The 18,209-nt window shown below is 43.1% G+C and overlaps 1 protein-coding gene across 1 annotated transcript in view; it reads right to left on the bottom strand.

Moving 5' to 3' along the window:
- The window catches only part of SACK1C (scaffolding CK1 anchoring protein C), a 224,833-nt gene that overhangs the window by 128,251 nt on the left and 78,373 nt on the right, over positions 1-18,209 (bottom strand). The gene's annotated exons all lie outside the window — the stretch shown is intronic.

The following is an 18,209-nucleotide window of genomic DNA, read 5'->3' on the forward strand; positions in this document are numbered from 1 at the left end:
ATTGTTAAGTTTGTGTAAGTCCCAGGGGGGCCTGGCAGTCTAGAAACAATCTTACCTGACCAAGGGCAGCTGGTGAGTTCAGGGAGGATTGGGGTGCGTCTTCTTGTGCTCCAGCTTCTCAACGCTGGAGGGCTGCGGTGTTTCATGGTTTCTTTCAGATTACATGTCGGGCTGCCGCAGTCTCCGGATGACCTGCAGTGGTGCTCGATATCTCCTTCACAGCTTCTTGGCTTTTGCAAGTGTTAGCATCAGAGGTGGTCCATCGGGCAGGTCCTTCCTTGTAGAAGTTTTCATCGGGGATTCTCTTGACACAATGTTCGAGGGTGACATGCCTAATAAAATGTCTATCACCTACATACCAGGTGGCCTCCACCTGGCATATAGGGGTCGCTGGGTTAAAGCACAGGAAGGGAGATGGACCTAATGTTTCATGTGGCCCCACTTAATACATGGGAGTCATCGACTTGATGATGAGAGGGGTAGAGGGCATAAACTCTGACAATGGTTTCGACCAGACCAGGTGTCTCACACTTTGCTTACCAGGATCCACTCATCAGGATCACCACTAGCCCTCACTCCCTCCGGGCACTATCCCCCTCCTCAAAGGGTAAGCTCATCTTGACAGACATGCAGAAGGCTGGTGCTCCGGGATCAGGGCAAGTGGTATTGACTTTCTGGGTGATGGCCCCTCAACCATCATGGAGACTAGAAGACCTTGGTCTTCAGTCCTGGTTGCAGCAGCTCAAAGTCTTGGTGATCTTCTTTCCTCACTGATGAACAGTTTGTGGGTCTCATGCTTTCAATTTTATAGTTCACTTCCAAACACAAATGTTATTTTGTGTCTGTTTCTTTAAAATTTGTGTTGTGGGTGCCAACACCTTAGAAGTCTGCATTTTGTTGTCAAAGCATTTTCTGGCTGTGAAAAGACTTCTTGTGGATATTCTGAAAACTTCAGTGGAAATGCATTCTGACCCATTGTTTAGCATTGGCTTTGTAAGTCACATTTGCTTGTTTTCTATTTGCTCTTTTTATTTGTTTTAGGCTGTCCAGCTTGAGTTAGTCCATACAGTGGAGCATAGCATGTTTACTGTAATCTTCCACAAGTGTTTGCTTTCTGTAAACAGGCCCATAAATGTTGTTCTCATCTTGTCACATTTGCTATGCATTAAAAGACAGAGGTTCAAATGTCAGGCTCTGTCTTCTGAGGGAGCTTGTTTATTTACTTTTCTTTCCCTGACATTAAAGCGAGAGGATTTATGTGACAATCTTGCTGTGTACAGGAAAGGAAATGCTTTTTTTCTAGCACACAACCAAATTCAAATGTCTGTAAATGCACTGTGCAAATATTTCGGAATATATCAGAATTAGGAAAACACAAATCAAGCATTTTGTTTGTAATTCTGAAGTGTGGTGGAAACAAATATTTCAATACGATCAAAATTAATACACTAGGTGAAGCCATTTAAACACATTATCATTTGTAAGCTTTATCAGTAAAACGACGTGCAAATGTAATGGTCATTTCAACTGAAAATTTGTTGTCAGTAATGGCAGTGGGCTACCACACCATGCATTCTCCACTCTATGCCAGTCCACTCTATGACACTCTATTCTACTCCACTCTACTCCACTCCAATGTACAACACACTACACGATGCCACTCTACGACATCCCACGCTATGACCCTTTAGGCCACTCTACTCCACTCCACTTTACTCTATAACACTTTATTCCACTCTACAACCCTCCACTCTACGAACCTCCACTCTCCGAGCATCTAATCTACAGCAGTCTACTCCACTGTACCCCACTCCACTCTATACCATTCCACACAATACCCTCTATGCCACTCTAAGCCATTTTACTCCACTCTACAACACTACACGCTACAACACTCCACTCCACTCTATGCCACTTCACTTTACAACACTCTTATTCACTCTACTCCATTATACACAAGTCTATGCCATGCCACTCTATGCCCCTCTACTCTGCAACACTTTACTCCACTCCACACAACTTCATTACTCTACACTACGCCACTCCACTCCACTCTATGGCACTCCATTCTACGACACTGTATGCCACTCAACTTTACAACATTCTACTCCACTCTATGTCATTCTACAACACTGTACTCCACTGTCAGCCACTCCACTTTTGGACACTCTTCTCCTCTCTATACAACTCCCTCTATGCCACTGTACTCCATTCTATGACACTCCACTCTTCTCTACCTCACACTACTCCACTCCTCTACTCTATGCCACTTCATAGTAAGCCACGCTATGATATTCCATTCCATGACACTCTACTCCACTCCACTCTACTCAACTCCACTCCACAACACTGCACTCCACTCTACTCGACTTGACTCCACAACACTCTACTTCACTCCACTCTACAACACTCCACTCCATGCCACTAACTTTTAGCCATGCTGACCAGCAGCCAAACTGTCGTACAACATGGCTAAAACACATTAGTAAAGCCAGTAACTCTTGCCTAGACAAGACCTATTGACTTTGTACATATGGAGTTTAAGAGGAAAAATAGTAAATACATTGCACCAAATGGCAAATACCCCTTCTTAAAATGGACACTTCCTCTCCCAAAAAGAACAAGGCCTGTAGGTTTTTAAGCGGACCTTAGCATCAGCTTTTTACACAACAATATCTAATCATCCATTTTAGACCCAATGATTACCAGACCTATCAAAGTGCCTAATTTGGACTTCACAGGGAGGCATTTTGCAAGTTAATACCTTGATGTCACATTCTTTACTTCTTGCTAAAAGACCAACAAGTCGCTTCTTGCCCTCTCATTCAAAGAAACCCAGCACATGCTCCGAACTGGCGCCTGTGCTGAAGCACACCCTGTTCTATAAAAACAGCCATCATATCTTCTGGTATGAACAAAATTACCTTCCACAGCACAGAACACAGAAGTGCAGTCGTTAATCAGTGGCTCTCTGTGATGGTGGTGTGTTCTAGTTTGAGATGACTACTCTTTGCCCCTTTGGAAACTCATCCATCAACAGCAGTTACTCTGTGGCTAGACTGAGAAATATCACAGGGGCACAACATGTCCTTCTGTGGTCACCAGTGCTGTCTGTTTTGGCTCCTTTTACCTACTTGACTTTGGTGGGTTTTCACCCTGTATGGTGTGAGAAAGCCTTACATGTGTTACGCTAAAACAGTGTGCTGTGCATTTCAGTCACTCTCTCTGAGGGACAGTCAGTTATATCAGAAACCTATTCTCTTTTAAGTGTCTCAACTTCTCTGTTTTCTTGAGGGGTTGCAAGAGAACGTGGAAGACTGTTCTGACAGGGTTGAGATCCTTATTGTGACCCTCTGTAGGAGATGGAAAGGGTTAACTCAAACAGCTGATTAATGTATGTTGTGATAGTGCTACTGTGCTGTGTATGCTGTGGGGTGGTGTTTGATTATGTTGCTGGTGAAAAGCAGGAGCTACTGATTTAGTTCCTTTTGGAGGAGCTAGCTAGTCGCCATAATATGCAATGATTTGAATTTGAAATGTGAACAGTAAACGGGGCTGGCTGTACCAAAAACCTCATTAAAAGTAGCTGGCAGACATGTTCCTACATCACTTATGTGTTTAGGTGATGATAGAGGGAAGCATTAGTCCTACACTAATGCCTCTGACCATACAGTTGTCTTGCTTTCATTTTCTGACTGAGGTCACAACATTTTAGGGTTTATGTTCACATTTCTTTGTCTCTGTCGGGGTCCTTGGTAGCCTTAGGCTGTGGTGTTCATGGTTGTTTTTCACTGGGTATCTTGATCCACTTTATCCACATTGGTTCATATTCTCTCTCTGGGTACAGTGGTCCAATCTCATGTTTGATGTTACACCTCTTATACTTGGCTACCACCAGGTTGTAACCCTACTACATTGTACTATATTGAGAACACAACATTTGAAGTCAATACATCACAGGAAATATTTCAGTACAATTATATCCGTAGCGTTTGATATATATATATATTATATATATATATATATATATTCACTGAAAAAACCATAGGTTTCACACATGTTATAGTTAGCGGAAATTTTACTGATAAAAAACCAATGAAATTCCTCCGTTATAGTTAGTGCAGGCAACTATAACTCACGCGACCGCAATCCTCTGCTGATGCTAATACTGTATTTAGACACTTATTTGCCCATGTCTTCTTCCATAAATTTTTAACAATACATATATTACAAATATTTTTTTTTCATAAAGACACATATGTCATCAGCAGAAGATTGCGGTCGCGTGAGTTATAGTTGCCTGCACTAACTATAACGAGGGAATTTCATTGGTTTTTTATCAGTAAAATTTCCGCTAACTATAACATGTGTGAAACCTATGGTTTTTTCAGTGAATTTGCAAGGTTTTTTAAATGCTAATTCCTAACTATAACGTGTGTGAAACCTATGGTTTTTTCAGTGAATTTGTACGTTTTTTTAAATGCTAAGTTACTTTACGCCATTTGTGGAGTGCGCGCCCACTTAACGCAGTTCGTTCCGTGTGCGCGCACAGTGAGCACACGGTGCGCTTCGCGCACCGCGCGCCCACTTTACGCAGTTAGTGCCGTGCACGCACGGTGGGCACGCGGTGCGCTACGCGCACCGCGTGCCCACGTTACGCTAGATGGGCCATGTACGCACGATGCGCTTCGCGCACCGTGCGCACATGGAGGACATATGATGCACTTCGTTTTGAAAGGTAATATTTAAATTTTTCACACCTCTTATAAGCCATGCACAAATGGTGCCCTTCGGGCACCATTTGCACACGGGGTGGGGAGAGTGTGGATATATTTTTTTTTTTTATATTTTACCGTACGCGTACGGTAAGCGTAATCGGCGAAATTAGCGAAAAAATAAAAATTCCGTTTTTGGCCTTGGGGGATCTTTGGGGACTCCCTCAACATGGCTAGGTGTTTTGGAGCTGTCCAAACAGCCCCTTTACATGTTTTTGTGCTTTGTATTTTAATCCACACTCTCAGTGCGAGAGAGAAAATGGCGGCCGCCGCTTCCTGGTTTCGGCCGATTCGAATGTTTACTAAGATCTAAGAGCCAATCAGAATCGCGCTCGCGCACGCCACCGTACGCGTACGGTAAGCATACCGTAAGCGCACCGTAAGCTGGCTCAGATATATATATTGATTTAAAGGCTATTTTCTCAGAATCTACTGAACAGATTTACACCAAACCTACAAAAGGCACTTCCTTGACCTGAGGACTACCTCTCTGCCAAATTTCTAGTAATTCTGTTCAGCCGTTCGGGCTGTAGCTGTGTCTAAAGGTCCTATGGAAAAATGCATGGGAAAAACGCGTTTTGGGACCCCCCTTTTATCTCAGCCCCCGCTTGACGAATCCCCCCGAGACTTTCAGGGTAGGAGCGGAGCGTAGCGCCCCACCTATTTTGAAAAATTCGCGAGGATTCGTCGACCGGCGCCAAAGTTATTCAAAATAGAATGTTGCGGATTTCCTATGGAAACGTGGTCCTAACTATAACTACCTACTGGCGACCGCCAGTAGGTAATATATATATATATATATATATATATATATATATATATATATTATCTACTGGCGGTCGCCAGTAGATAGTTATAGTTACAACCTAGTTTCCATAGGAAATCTCAAAATTCTATTTTGAATAACTTTGGCGCAGGTTGACGAATCCTCGCGAAATTTTCAAAACTAATGGGGCGCTCCGTTCAGCTCCTACCCTGAAAGTCTCGGGGTGATTCGTCAAGCAGGGGCCGAGAAAAAAGGGGGGTCCCAAAACGCATTTTCCCCATGCATTTTTCCATAGGACCTTTAGACACAGCTACAGCCCGAACGGCTGAACAGAATTACTTGAAATTTGGCAGAGAGGTAGCCATAAGGTCAAGGAAGTGTCTTTTGCAGGTCTGGTGTAAATCTGTTCAGTATTTCCTGAGAAAATAGCATTTAAAAGCATATATATATGTGGGCGGAGCCTAACCACACATCTCATCCTGAGATCTGATTGGCTGTCAGCACTTCATCCAAGAAGTGTTGGCAGCCATCTTGGGACCAATATACATGATAGCACCTCATTAAAAAGCATTGCAGTTAATAGAAGGTTTTAAGACTTTAGTTACATTATAAATCATTTGTTGATGGTACCATACTCATTTTAGGAATTGTGGTATGTTCTAAGGTGATTTCACCATGTGAAAAAGCCTTCTGCTGGGATATCATGCTTGAGAGAAAAATATTTTCTCATGCTTTTACCACAGAGGTTTGGAAGGTGATCTATAAGCTAAACTGAGAGCTTATTTTCTGTAAATTCACATTATCTTTCTCAGTCATGTGAGAATGAAGTCTGACATTCTCAGTAAAACATGTACATCCAACAAGGGCAGAGACTGTCAGTTGATTCCTTTGTGTTCTACTGCAGCTTCCCAGAGTGTTCCAAAGAACTACTAGAGCGCTAACAGTCCTACTTATGATAAACGTATGGCACACCTGAAGCGATCTTGCTTGGATTAAAGTGGTAACTCTTAAAACATTTAATTTAAAAAGGAACAAAATGAGGGGGTTCATTTTTCCATAAAAAGTATGATTAGTGCTGCAGAAAGAAAAATTAGGGCACATTTTGAGTGACTTCTCAAATCCTCTTCTATTTCATTAAAAAATTCTGACATGCAGACTGAAACATGCACTTTCAATACCAGCAGCAGTTTTCCCTGGTGAGCAGTAGCTTTACTACAGTGATCTAATGAGCAAAAAGAGTGCTAACATTCTGAATTTATGGCAAATGTGTGACACATCTGAATGCCTTCTTGATGGAATCAAAGTAAAAAACTGAAAGTATTTCCTACTGAGGAGACTGCAGTAAATGAGGAAATTAGGAAACTTCATAACAAATAAGTCTCCCAAGATGGCCACCAGAGACAAAAGAGCCCAAATGTAGCCCAAATATCACCCAGATGTAGCCCAAGTATAGCCCAATGACAGAATGTCCCAGAATGTTCTTAAAAACAACTAGAGCGCTTACTGTCTTCATTATGACAAAAGTATGGCACACCTGAAGCCATCTTGATTGGAATAAACTGGTAACACTTAAAACATTTAATTTAAAAAGGAACACAATGAGGGGGTTCATTTTGCCATAGAAATTATGATTAATGCTGAAGAAAGAAAATGAGGGCACATTTTGAGTGACTTCTCAAATCCTCTTCTATTTCATTAAAATATTCTGACATGCAGACTGAAACATGCACTTTTAATACCAGGAGCAGACTTCCATGGTGAACAGTAGTTTTACTACAGTGATCTAATGAGCAACTAGAGTGCTAACATTCAGAATTTATGGCAAATGTGTGACATATCTGAATACCTTCATGATGGAATCAAAGTAAAAAACTGAAAGCATTTCCTACTGAGGAGACTGCAGTACATGAGGAAATTAGGAAACTTCATAACAAATAAATCTCCCAAGATGGCCACCGGAGACAAAAGAGCCCAAATGTAGCCCAAAATCACCCAGATGTAGCCCAAATATAGCCCAATGACAGAAGTGTGCAAAACACTTATTATTTTGTGTTTTTGCAGTGTTATATAGTGCAGACTTGTCAGGTATTGGAGTGCTTTACATGAGCATTGGTTACATCACACAAGAACAAATTCATTTTGGTTGTACACATGGGGAGACTAAGTGATTTGACCAGAATCACAGAATGTCGAGCTGAAGCAGAAACTTCAACCTGGTTCCCCAGTTGCAAAGTCTGCAGTTCTGGAAGTAACACCACATCCTCTTCCCTAAGTGCAACATTTAATCAAGTGGTCAACTGGATAAAAAAACATAAAGATAACAAATAATTTAAAAGTGCTTTGTCGCTATTTGAAAACTCAGAAAATATGTCCTTATTTTAGTCTTTTAGAGCACTAACCATAATTTTTATGCCAATAAGACCCTCTCATATATGTAATTTCTAAAGGAAATGGTCTAGGTATTACAGTTTTGATTACATCAAGATGATGTCAGGCGTTCCACACTTTTGTAATAAATATAGAATGTTGGCAATCTAGTTGTTCATTAGGATACTGTTGAGAGGCAGAGGCCAGGGGCACGGACTCTGAAAATTGAAGGCAGGTAGGAGGGTGCAAAGGCAACAATTTAACCACACTGAGCAGGCAGGAAGGGCCGTGGAAGCACAACAGACTATGGAGGGCAGTGGAAATGGGGGCAGGGGCAACAAACCAACAATACAGGACTTGCAAGAGAGGCTGTGGCAATGTAATAGACCATTGTGGGCAGAAGGAAGAGGCAATGGTAGTACAACCATACATGCCAACAGACCCGATTCAGCCAGGAAACGTCCAATGTTTTTAAGCTCAAATGGGCTTTATTTGATCTGTCTCCTGTCTACAATCTCCTCTTTTTCAATGTAACTCAAAGGGGAAAATCAATACCCCAGTTTTTTTTCAAAATCTCCCTCTTACCAAGTTCAAAATGTTCGCAAGTATGGTACATTGGATCATGGAAGGAAATGGGATAGGGACATGGACTTGGATAACAGAGGACAGGAGGGACATGGAGAGGTGCACCAAACTGACCCTGCAGGGCAGGCATCAGGGTTTGCAGCAGCACAATACACCACACAGGGCATGCAGGACGGGAGTGCAGCACAACAATCCATAGAAAGCAAGAGGGAGGGGACAGGACCATGCACATGGACAACAGAGAACAGAGGGGCAAGAGGCAATGGAAGCTAGCTGACCATAATGGACAGACAGGAGAGAAAGCTGCAGCATAACAGACCATAAAGGGCAGGAGGGACGGATCAGGGGCATTACAATGGAACAGACAAGCCAGGAGGGAGGGAGTAGGGGTCTGCACATGTAAACAGAGGGCTGGGGGAAAGGGGGCAGGGCAGGAGCAGCAAGATAGCCATGAAGGTCAGGCAGGATGGGCACTAGAAGCAAGACACACCATGAAGAGCAACAGTGAGACTGTGGTGGCATACACACAGACCATGGAGGGAAGGTGGTAGGGGGTCAGGACCAGCTAACTGACCACACAGGGAAGGTGGGAGGGGCCATGGCAGCACAGAAGACCATGCATGGCAAGTGGGAGGGTTAGTGGCAGCACAATGGCTATGATGGGCAAGAAGGAGGGCGCAGGGGCATGCACAAAGGACGATGGAGGATAGAAGGGAGGGTCAGGACCTGTGCACAGACAAGAAAGTTCAGGGGAAGGGGCCTCACAACAGACCACACGGGGCAGGCAGGAGGAGCAGTTGCAGCACAACAGACCAGGGAGGGCAGAAGGGTGTGGCAGTACAATGGACCATGTAGGACAGGAGGAAGAGGATAGGGGCATGGCATGTGTGTGGTAAATAATTTAATTACCGGAACTGAATTTGATACGGAATCTTAGTAAAATAGCTCAGTAAAATAAGAGGCAGAATCCGTGGTATAAGAGGTTTCAGAATGGGCTTTATTCCAATGGACGATTCGAATCGTGGCCTCCAAGTTCCATCACCACGGGGGTTCAGGAAGTGGAGTACAATACTTTATTGATAAGTAATCATTTTTATAGAACAGACATTACAATGAAACCAATGTAAGAGGCGTAACAATTGATAGCAAAGATAACATTTCACATGCGTAGCTGAAAGAGGCGTAATTGGGAGTAACAAGGAAACGTCATTGGTTGTGATGTCACATGTGGGTGGACCTATGAAATAATTTCGCAATGTCAGCAGAAATACTTGGCAGAGATGCGCGCGCAGCAGCATGACGTGTGATTGACGTGCAACTAGGGGGTGAAGGGGACTTGACATTTAGCTCTACATGTGGAGATAAGAAGTCTGGGGGGTCAAGTCAACCTAATCCCAAATCATATCTAACATCCTATGTTTAAAGAACTATGTTATCCACAAAGGAAGGACTTTTGGACAAAATCTATTCTATACTGACTGTGTGTGCGTGCACAAGCGTCTAAGTGTCTACATGAGATGCAAGGGCAGAAACCTTCCATGGTAACGGGGCTATGAATTACTTGCATGAGGACAGAGAAGCCGGGCCCTTTGCTCAATAGCTAAAGGAAATGTTTACTTAAACTACTAGACAGGAATGCATCGGCTGAGGAGCGAAACAGATAACTTGAAGGTGAAATACAGTTTTTGGCAGGCAGACAGACCGGCCGAGGCAAGCACCGTTAGCCGCACAGGGAGTAGGACAAAGTTCATGGATACAGATGTGAGCTCAGACTGGAGCTGTCAGAGGCAGAAAGCAGGGAAAGGCTTGATGGCAGAATCAGGGCCTACTCGCCTGAACTGCAAAAATGGAGTAACTGAGCCATATAAAGTCGGTGGCCTTTCGTACTTAGGAGTCGAATATCCAGCCCATTCATGGCGGATCTGAAAGAGGACATGTTGACGGTGGACGCACATGTATTTGCGTCTTCATAACTGGAACTGGAGGGAACATACATGTACTTGTAACATGCACATAGAACCGTTGGGGTCCAAGATAGGGGACATAACTGACCAGAAAAATCTATATTTCCACATTCCCTCCTTGTCCCCTACTTGCCCATCAAGAGATATCAATCTTCATCAATCCATTGATCTGTTCATATAGCATCATTTGTTCTTCTTTTTTCTTCTGGGACGAACGAAATCTTGGTGGTGGAATACACGATGTGGCACACAGACCACAAATCGCTGGTCCACATTGCAGGCATAAGCAGCAACTGAATAGTATAAGAAGGCCAATACCTAGGAAGGATAGAACTCTCCATCCCCAGGCTGATAACACGCTCCAAAACCACCCGGACCAAGTCCAAGTGCCTGGATTCTGGTGTATCTGGCTCACAATCTTATGAAGGCGGGTTATAGCTTTATATACAGATGGCGAATTTTCTGGTATGAATACGCAGCAGCTTGATCCGATGACCCTACAAGCTCCGCCCCTATCGGCCAGGATGACGTCAAGGACAAGACGATTTTGAAGAACAACAATCCTCATCGCAGACTGCTCCTCTGTTAAGTTGCCTAGGGCGGAAATAGTTTCATTCACTACGGCTTCAAGAGTCCTAGTTAATCTACGTATTAGCTTACTATTGGTAACTGTACCTATATAGGGAAAGAGCCCTTTATTAAAATCTACATACTTTTCCCATGCCGTCTCAGTGTAATCGACAATTGGGAGATCTCTCCGTTCTCTATTGTGTACTAAATGAATATTTCTGTGATAATCAGGAGGAGCTAGGAAAACAGGTGGCAAAAGGAATGCAATGTAGCAGGTACCATCCCAATCTAGAGGCAGACGCATATATGCAGCCTGACCACATATGAAGTAGGAATGGCGGGAAGCTCTAAACGAAGACTTGCCTTGATCACTGAATTCTATTACAGTAGTGCATCTACTATGGCCCATATGTATGGAACCATTCTTTCTTACACACAATTCACCCTTAGCTGGGAACACTGACATGGCAGGCAGAATTGGTGCAACTTCAGATTCGACATTCAGGATCATGAGATTAAGTGTAAAATTACCTAATCCATATACTTCATTTTCTAGATCAGTTCCTGTTCTCTTGGGACGACCCTCCTTGTCGGGGTAGCAGACTTTGAGTAAAACTAAGTTCAGATTTCCCCATACCCAATTGTCTTGATAAACTGCTGTATTTGAATCTAAGGAATTAATTAAACTAAACCATGCTCCACATGAGCCATTGTGTGTAAACGGATATGGAAAGAGGGGCAGAACTCCCTTATAATTCTGATAGGGAGGGAGTCGACCACATATCCAACAATTGGTAGCATTACTAGTCTGATGGGAATGATGTAACATACTAATGAAAGTGTTATTGCGCAGCGCAAATCTATAGGACAATTCATGCGGGGGTAGGTCACTAAAAGAATGTTCAGCAGTAACATTATAGACATGTTTAGAAATAGGATAATATATGTGCAACAATATACTTGCAGTTATTATTATAAGACTCAAGAAAAACAAAATTAATAACGTCACTATACAATGACTACGCAGTGATTTACAGTACGCATGTCGTTTCAACATTTTTCGAGTTTTTTCTCTATTCAGGTCTAAGGGATACATGTCAGAGACAAATTCAACCGCTTCACCTTGGAGAGGACTTAAACAATCAAATTGTCTGACTTATTAGACCTGAGTTTTAATTTATATTGTTCCGGGCTACTAAGTTCAACCAAAGGAAGCTTTGAGTCAATGGGTGAAGACACACGAGGTGTGGCATTTACATCCGATGGTAGTCCATGAAATTTCTTGATATGACTTGAATGTATCCAGCCTTTTCTGCCCTCGATCTTCACGGCTGTCCTTGTGGTGAGCAGGACCAATTGCGGCGACTTCCACCTAGGATCCAGCTGAGTCTTCCGATCAAAGTTCCTCACTAAAACGAGATCCCCCGGAATTACGTCATGGGGTTTCACCTCAGTGTTGTCAGGAAAGGCTGCAGCTACCTGTGAACGACAAGATTGTAGTGCAGACATCAAGGAAGCCAAGTAATCTGTCAGCATATTACAGTCAACATCAGTTATTTTACGGGGTATAGGCGTCCCCCACATATTCGGTGGTCTTCCAAAGATCACCTCATAAGGGGATAGCCCTGTTCGAGAGTGTGCTACCATTCTCATGTAAAAGAGTGCAACTGGTAAAGCTACTACCCAGTCAACACCTTTCTCTCTACATATTTTGGACAATCTGATTTTCAAAGTTTGATTATGTCGTTCCACGAGACCTGCTGCCTCGGGGTGTCGGACACAATGAAACTTCCACTGATATCCTAGCAGAAGTGAAACATGTTTCATCAGTTCGGATGAGAACGGCTGGCCGTTATCTGAATAGACAACACGTGGTAAACCGTACCGTGGGAAGAATTCTCGAACTAGCTGCTTGGCAGTAGTCGGGGCAGTGTAATCTGATACTGGGTACGCTTCGGTCCAGCGGGAAAGAGCGCAGACAACTACGAGAACATATTTGAATCCTCGACATCGTTCCATCTGGATATAATCCATCTGAAGGGCTTCAAAAGGGTGATCAGGAGGCTGAAATCCACCCTGCTCTACGGGGATGCTTTTACCTGGGTTAAACTGACAACATATCATACAGGTACGGACTTTTTGCTTAGCTGCTGCTCGTAAATGTTTGTTGAACCAAATGTGTTGAATGCTGTCTAGCATAGCTTTCTCTCCTAGATGCGCTGGACTGTGTATTGTATTTATGATAGCTTGGACCATAGAGTCAGGAAGAAACCATACAGATTTCTCCTTCGTCATCCATCCCTGGTCCGTTTGGATCCCTCCTAATTCCGTCCATTTCTTTATTTCGTCTGGTGTAGCATGTGTCTGTATGTCAATTATATCAAGAGCGGGATCCTTAATCGTCATACAATGTGTTGGTGTCTGGACTATTGTCTTTGTCATGTCGGATGTGCGAGTTTTCGCAGTCTGTTTAGCTGTTCTGTCAGCTAAATCATTGCCTTGAGAAATGATATCAGTAACTTTCGTATGAGCTTTGCATTTCATAATCGATATTGCAGTGGGTAAATGTATTGCATCTAACAGAGCATGAATGAGGGATCCGTGCTGAATGTGGGCACCGTGAGAAGTTAAATAACCTCTCTCTCGCCACAGCACGCCGAAGTCATGTACAACTCCGAATGCATAACGTGAGTCAGTGTATATGTTGACTTTCTTATTTGTGGCTTGGATACAGGCTTGTGTCAGAGCAATAAGCTCTGCTGCTTGAGCTGACAAGGTATTTATACAGTTTGTTTCAATGACTTCAGTATCTGTTGTGACTGCATATGCGGCCACTAAATCTCCTGTACTTGTTCTCATACATGAACCATCTACATACAACGTCAGGTCTGGATCTAACAATGGAACATCTGTCAAATCTTGTCTGGGTTTCGTCGTTATTGTAATAACTTCAATACAATCATGAGCTAGTGGGTCTGTTCCGATTACAGGTAAAAGTGTGGCAGGATTCAATGTATTACAGCGTCTGATTTCTATGTGTGGCTGAAACAATGTTAGTTCGTACCCTGTAAGTCTTGCTATGGTCAAGTGTTGTGTTTGCGTTCGGTTCACAAGAACCTCTACTGCATGCGGTACTTGTACTGTCAATGGATGTCCTAACACTATGGCATCGCTTTGTCTTATTGCTAGAGCTGTTGCTGCCACTGATTTCAGGCACGCAGGCAAAGCCTGGGCTACGGGATCTAATGTACTAGAGAAATAGGCACATGGTTTGCGTGATCCTGCTTGTTCCTGAGTGAGTACGGACAAGGCAGTACTTTCGCGTTCTGTAACAAAGAGTGTAAAATGTTTTCTGTAACATGGTGTTGCTAAAACAGGTGCTTGACATAGAGCTTTCTTTAAGCTTTCAAAAGCTAGTGTGTGTTCCTGAGTCCAAGGGAGGACAGTCGATGTGGCCGCCTCCTGTGTTGTCAACTGAATGAGTGGTTTTGCTAAAAATGCATATTGAGGGATCCACTGCCTACAATATGAAGTGAGGCCTATAAAAGCCCGCACCTCCTTTTGTGTCTTGGGTATTGGCATGTTAGCAATTAACTGAATGCGATCGGGTGTAAGCTGCCTTCCCTCCTTGGACAGCGAGTGACCAAGATAAACAACTCGCTGGACACAGAATTGCAGCTTAGAAGGGGACACCTTGTGCCCTTTTTCGGCTAGAAATTGTAAAACCATCAGAGATGCTTTTTCACATTCCGGTTCGCTTCGGGCGGTGATCAGCAGATCATCCACATACTGGAGCAGTTCAGTGTTAACTGGCATGTGTATACTGTCAAGTTCTCGTTTCAGTGCTTGGCTATAGATGCTGGGGCTTTCTGTAAATCCTTGAGGTGCGCGTGTGAATTTAAAACTTCGTCCATTTAAACTAAATCCGAACAAGTATTGGCTCTCCGGATCTATTGGGACGCTGAAAAAAGCATTCTTGAGATCAATTACAGTAAAGAATGTTGCGTTCGAATCAATGGCTGTCAGTAATGACGAGATATCGGGGACCACAGGGAATTGTGGCACAATGCATTTGTTTAATTCGCGCAGATCAATAACCAATCGATATACTGGTGGGGCCTTTGGATCAGTTCGTTTAAGAATCGGAATTATCGGGGAATTACATACATTGGAGTCGGTTTCCACAACCACTCCTTGGGCAATGAGCTCGTCAATGATTTGCAGCAAAGCCACTACAGCATCTGGTGGTAGCTTGTATTGTCGTATTCGTGGTAGTACCACTCCTGCCTTTAGTGTGACTCGATATGGTGTAATGTTCATGCAACCAACATCAGTAGGGCCTTGTGCCCATAAATGTGTGGGTAAAGTCTGTAGTCGGTGATCCATGTCTCGGGATACATAGTGACCTTTGAAATCACGCAAAAATAATCTTACTCCTTCCGGAGAGCAACATATTATCGCTCCTAGAGCTTTCAATGTTTTTATACCTAACAAGTTTTCTGGACATGATTTAGTAAGCAATAAATCTGTAGTTCGTGTCAAGGGTCCGATCGTAAGTGGAAGAGGCTGTGATACTTCATTAACAATAGGTTTTCCTGAAAAACCAAGGGATATATTCTGTGAGCCTGAGAGGGGTGCCTCCGGAACTTCACTACGTTTTATTGTTGTTCGACTTGCCCCTGTATCAAGTAAAAATTTTCTATCTTGACCCAATAATTCACTGTGCACATAAGGTCCTTCTTGATCTACAGGGACCTCGATAAGGGGTAAATCAACTTCCCTCTCTAGGCTGGTTCATGCGTATCGTTGATACTCAGGATATTCATACTGTGCGGCCTGATACATTTGTCGTGTCGTAGTTTGTGTGGCAGCAACAGGCAGCGCTGGTGCAGCTGGCACAAACTGTATAGACTGTTGCGGAGCTGGCATGGACTGTTGCGGAGCTGGCATGGACTGTGCATGCTGCGGGGCTCCTTGTTCATTCTGATCCTGTCTGGGTGGCCGTGGCCTTTCCTTTGCAATACCTACGGCGATATTACGTTTCAGGACTGGACAATCGTGTACATAATGACCTGGCTGTTTACAATAATTGCATGTCCCTTTTACAGGAACTGCGGAATCTCCAGAATGTGTCACACCCTTTTTGTGACCGTCAGTTGGAACTGTCTGGGAGACTAACATTTTCATTTTTGTGTCTTTCATACGTCTTTGTTCATGTTCTTGTTCTTCTCTAATTCTATTGTGATGATACTGTAACATTTGTAACATTTGTGACGGGGTGTTACCTTGCCAGGTACTTTCGAACTTCAATACTCTATTCTTCACTTGGGGCAAGGAATTTTCAACTAATTTCGTCACAAACAGATGTGGATATGACTCACTACTTGCTTTTATGCCACTATTTATACCAAAACATTTCTCGAATCGGGCATAGAAATCACTAGTGTCTTCATCTTGCTTTTGTTTACAGGCTGAGATTGCACCCCAGTCTTCCTTTTTCGTAGTTAATAAACGTGGCAGTACCTGTACTAGTAAACCTGGTAGTGCTTTAACTTTATCCCCGAGCCCTGCTCCTGCAGTTCGGGCCTTTTCTTCTGCTTCTAATGCTGTCCAGTCTATCTTTTGGTCTCCCACCTCCCACTCTTTTTCCTTAAGTTTTTCATAAATGCCAGCAGGCATTAATACCTTTAATATTGTCATAATGTCAGGATAGGTATATTCTCCCATGAGTAACATGTCTTTAATTTCTCGGTGGAAACCCGCTGGGTCTTTGTCATGACTGGGTACTACTTTCTTCATTTCTAACAATTCTATTTTAGATATGGGCGTATATACAAATACGCGTTTAAACTCATTGTCTTCGCCTTTTATTGGGTGCACTTCTCGCAAGGGATTCTGTCTATCTATGTAATACGGCGTTCTTTCTTTGATGGGCAATGAGACATGTTCTGGGCATACAAAAAGAATGTACTGCTTTCTGGATTCTAGTATTTCTCTAATTAACTTAGTACCTGAACCTCTCCATCTATTCGTGAGTAATTCAGTCAATATTTCAGGTAAAGGACCAGGATCGGAATGTTGGTTCTTATATAAGATAAGAAGTTGTTGAATCATATAAATCCCAGCTAAACGCTGTTCATCTGGGCTGAGGTTCAAAAACGTGTGTGCTACTGTTTCATCACCATATTTTCCGGGACTGTCAATCCAGTGAACGGCTGATCTGGCTAATTCTTGTTCATCCATAGAATCGAGTAGGTGATAACCCCTTCGTTCTCGGAGTAGTTTGTCAGCGGTTTGGAACGAATGTTCGGGAGACCTTATATTTATTATAGGTGTTGGATAAGTTCTGTTATTATCTGGACATATCGGACGTATTGGATCAGTGAAACATCTAGTATTATTACCAGATCTTCCTCTACCTACATAGACTATAGTTTCTGACTGTCTTGCGGGAAATTCTAATTCTCCCTCTTCGTTTTGTTCAAACTCGTCTACTGCCAATCTCTCTTCATGTATTCGTTCTATTTCTTTTCTGATCTTTCGGCACATAGCTACTATACATGTTTGCTTATCATGTTTCCCGTCTGATATATTCTGACTCCATCTCGTAAGAATTTGCATTACTTCCGGGTTTACCCCCGGTCGGTCTTGATTTCTGATCACACAATTTATGAGGAAACGTAACAGTTCCCCCTGTATTTCCACTTTCTGGTATTCCATAGCTCTGTTAATACATTCAGAATCTCGCCCTGTTTGGACAAAATGATATATATTATCTAGATGCATAGTCATTCCTGGTAGTTTCCCTAAAAACATCGCAGCTCGTCTGATACGTAATGATGCCAGGACCATTTCGTCCTCTTTGCCGGGCACGGGGTCATATCTACAATCTACTAGAAGTTCCTTAAGTGTGCGGGTATTTATAAGTTTGGGCGTACGTGGATGTGCTGATTCTTGAAAAGTAAGTTTATTTATTCTGGGTGGCGTAGAATACACGCTGGTAGCACCTCCGGTAGCCCCATCTGGGGTACTGGGCGCGAAAGGATTCGTTGATCGTGATACAGCAACTATAGGTGTAGACACAGCTGTAGAAACGGCCGTGGGAACAGATGTAGAAACAGATGTGCTTGCCGGAACTTGTGTCGGAATTTGTGGTTGCAAAGGTACAGACACATGGTCTTG

This window comes from Triturus cristatus, chromosome 7 (genome assembly GCF_964204655.1).
Source record: "Triturus cristatus chromosome 7, aTriCri1.1, whole genome shotgun sequence".
Lineage (NCBI taxonomy): Eukaryota > Metazoa > Chordata > Amphibia > Caudata > Salamandridae > Triturus > Triturus cristatus.